A 4,099-nucleotide genomic window follows, 5' to 3' on the forward strand; every position below is an offset into this window, starting at 1 on the left:
AGGTTTAGTGGCTCCACAGCATATGGGATCTTCTTGGACCAGGGATGGACCCCGTGTCCCCTGCATTGGCAGGTGGATTCTTAACCACTGCGCCATCAGGAAAGCCCACTATCCCTTTCTTTACTCTTCCCATTTTATGAAATAGAAAACTGAGACCCAGAGAGGGGATTGGGTTGCCCAAGATCATGCAACTAATTTGGATCAGAGGTGGGACCAGAACCTAGGTCTCCAAATGCAGAATCTATGTCTCTCAAATGCTGATTCTCTCTTTCACCCCAGGAGGTGCAAGAGAGCCTGTCAAAGCCCATGTTGACAGAAGGGAGCACTTCCTCATTCTAGGAGTGATAAACACTATAGCTGTTGCTGAATGAACAGCCATTTTCTTTATCTTCTGTTACTTCCTCTGCAAGATTATGTTGTAATATTGTCCACCACAGCAAGCCCAGACACTTAAACAAAGAAACAAAACAACAAAAAACAGTCATAGTCATACACATCTTCTAGTGATCAAGGTGAGTATTAGTCTTTGATGTTACAGAACTCATCTTGGGGAGATTAAATAGAACACCATGGCTTTCATTTCTCCTTAGCCTCATAACCAAAATGTAAATCTGCAGGGCAGGTGAGGGGCATTACAACAAAGTAGAAAAACTAGAACTGGGAAGCCTAAGTTTCTTGCATTGGACACCACGTTGTTGGGTCTCCTTGGGCAAGTCTTGTCCACTGTCTGGGACCATTTCCTCATCTAAACAATGAGAGCAGTTCTCTGTGATACCTAGGGTCCCCTTTTCTCCCTTGCTCTCCCCCTCCCTAAACTCTAGTTCTTTACTTAAAGCAGAAATAGAGTATGATTGTGAAAGGAGAGAGGAAGAAAGTGTAGAAGTGCATTTAATTCACTGATTTTTAAGCTCTAGTTTTATTCATTAAACAACTATTTACTGAGTATCAGTTTATGCCAGGCATTTGGGCATTTTCTTTGCTAAAATGAGATAGGACCCCACCAACGAAGAAAGAAAGGCGTGCCCCAACTTTAAGGAGCCACACACCCACCTTCAAAAAAATCATCCCATTTCTTTGCCTTACAAAAAGATAGGTATTTGTGTTAAGATAAAATTCAATTTTCCAAAATGCAATTCAAAGCTTTTCAGAAGCAGTTCAGTGCCACAGATATTGACCAGCCCCCTGAAGACTCTATGCTGGGTCTTCATGGAACTCATCTTGTGGGGGAAGACAAGCCAGTGACTCTCACTTAGCACGGTCCATGATACGGGCTGTAATGGAGGGTTGAACTTTGTCCTTGGGGACTGTACTGGGTTGCAGTGTATCTGCACAAAACTTCATGTCTTCTTGAATCCTGTGAATGTTGGAGAGTCTTGGGAGGTATATGAGGGTGAGTCAAAAATTATCTGCACTCTGGCTATAGAATTTATAGAAATTTTAATGTAACCAGTGTGGATAATTTTTGACTCACCCTCATAATTTGTTAAATAAAGATGAGATCATACTAGATTACAGTGTGCCTTAATCCAATGACTGGTGTTCTCAAAAGAAGACACCAGTACTTCCGTAGTGGCGCAGTGGTTAAGTATCCACCTGTCAATGCAGGGGACATGGGTTTGATCCCTGGTCCAGGAAGATCCCACATGCCATAGAGCAATTAAGCCTGTGTGCCACAACTACTGAGCCTGCGCTCTAGAGCCTGAGAGCCACATCTACTGAAGCCCGTGGGCCTAGATCCTGTGCTCCACAGCAAGAGAAGCCACCGCAATGAGAAGCCTGCACACCACGTGCAGCAGCAAAGGCCCAACACAGCCAAAAATGCATAAAATTTAAAAAAAAGAATGAAGACACCAAGAGAAAAGACCTAAATGTAAGACTGGAAACCATAAAGCTCCTAGAAGAAAACATAGGCAGAACACTCTCTGACATAAATCGTAGCAACATTTTTTGGACTTTGTCTCCTAAGGCAAAGGAAACAAAAGCAAAAATAAATAGGGTCTAATTAAACTTAAAAACTTTTGCACAGCAAAGGAAACCATCAACAAAATGAAAAGACAAGCTACTGAATGGGAGAAAAATATTTACAAATAATACAACTGATAAGGGATTAATATCCAAAATATATGAACAGCTCATAAACTCAATTTAAAAGAACAAAACAGCCTGATTAAAAAATGGTCAGTAGACCTGAATAGACATTTTTCCAAAGAAGACATACAGATGGCCTACAGGCACATGAAAAGATGCTCAACATCACTAATTATTAGAGAAACGCAAATCAAAACCACAATGAGATATCACCTTACATCAGTCAGAATGGCCATCATCAAAATGAACACAAACAATGAATGTTAGCAAGGATATGGAGAAAACGGAACACCTGTACACTGATGGTGGGAATGTAAATTGGTGCAACCACTGTGGAAAACAGTATGGATGCTCCTAAAAAAACTAAAAATAGAGCTCTCACATGATCCAGCAATTCCACTCCTGGGCATATATTCAAAGAAAATGAAAACACTAATTCGAAAAGGTACATGAATCACAATGTTCATAGCAGCATTATTTACAACAGCCAAGATATGGAAGCAACCTAAATGCCCATCAACAGATGAATGGATAAAGAGGATGTGATATATATATATATATATCATATATATATCATATATATATCATATATATATATGGCACATGTGCAACAACATGGATGGACCTGGAGGGTATTGTGCTAAGTGAAATAGGTCACACAGAGAAACACAAATAGTGTATGTTATCACTTATATGTGGAATCAAAAAAATAATAAAACAAACGAATGAACATAAAACAAAGACAGACTCATAGTTATAGAGAACAAACTAGTAGTTACCTGTGGGGAGAGAGGGGGGAGGAGGGACAAGATAGGGGTGGGAGTTAAGAGGTACAAACTACTATGTATAAAATAAAGAAGCTACAAGGATATGCGGTGCAGCATAGCGAATACAGCCAATATTTGAATAAATAAATGCAGTATCATCTGGAAAAAGGTTGAATCACCATGTTTACACCTGAATCTAATATAACGTAAATCAGCTATACCTCAATTAAAAAGAAAAAAGGCACCCGGAGATAAAGGGTAGGAAAAGGCCACGAGAAGATGGAGGCAGAGATAGGAGTTACGTCGCCACGTGCCAAGGGACGCCAGGAGCCACCAGCAGCTGGAAAAAGCAAGGAAGGATCCTCCCCTTGAAGCTCTGGAGGGAGCACCGCCCTGCTGACACTTTGATCTCCTAGAGTCCAGAACTATGAAAGAATAAATCTCTGTGTGTTATAAGCCACTCAGTTTGTGGAAAATTGTCGCAGGAAGTTTAAGACAGGGCCTAAAATGAAGTATGTTGAGAAATAATGATGAGTTAAGGTTGCAGCAATCTGATGGTACAAAAGTCTAATATTATTATTAGACTTATTAAATTACATTATCACTTATGCTTTGTATGTATACGTATTTATCACCATTTGACTTATTGTTATTGAAGTCATTATTATTTATAGACTTATTTGTTATTACTATCCTAATTGAGCAGAATTTGACTGAACTAGGCCAAGAGGTTAGTGGTAAAGAGGGCAGGCTTAGGAGTCAAACAGAACTGGGTTGAAAACCCCAGCTTTGGATACATATTAGTTATGTGACCTCAGGCAAGTGGTTTTGCCTCAGAGATTTCTTCATCTGTAGAATGAGGATACCCAAACCCTCGTCACCAGATTATTGGGAAGACTAAGTGAGACCCCTCATGTAAAAGCACGTAGCCCAGAGCCTGGCACATAGTAACATCTCAATAAAAGCCAGTCGACTCTTATGACCAGATCACATGGTAGGTCTGCCTTACCTAATGCTGCCTCAATGTCTATCCCGCGACCCTGATGATAACCTTCATTGTACCACCAGGAATCATCTTCTATCTCTATTGATCGGCTCTCTTCCCACCAGAATGTAGAATGTGAGCCCCATGAGACTGGGGCAGAGGCTCATTTATGGCTGGACGTCCAGGACCTAGCACAGAGCCTGGCACCCATTTGTGAGATGGGTAGATGAATGAATGAATGGTGAACACCTTGTCTGGT

This window comes from Hippopotamus amphibius, chromosome 1 (genome assembly GCF_030028045.1).
Source record: "Hippopotamus amphibius kiboko isolate mHipAmp2 chromosome 1, mHipAmp2.hap2, whole genome shotgun sequence".
In the NCBI taxonomy this organism is placed as follows: Eukaryota; Metazoa; Chordata; class Mammalia; order Artiodactyla; family Hippopotamidae; genus Hippopotamus; species Hippopotamus amphibius.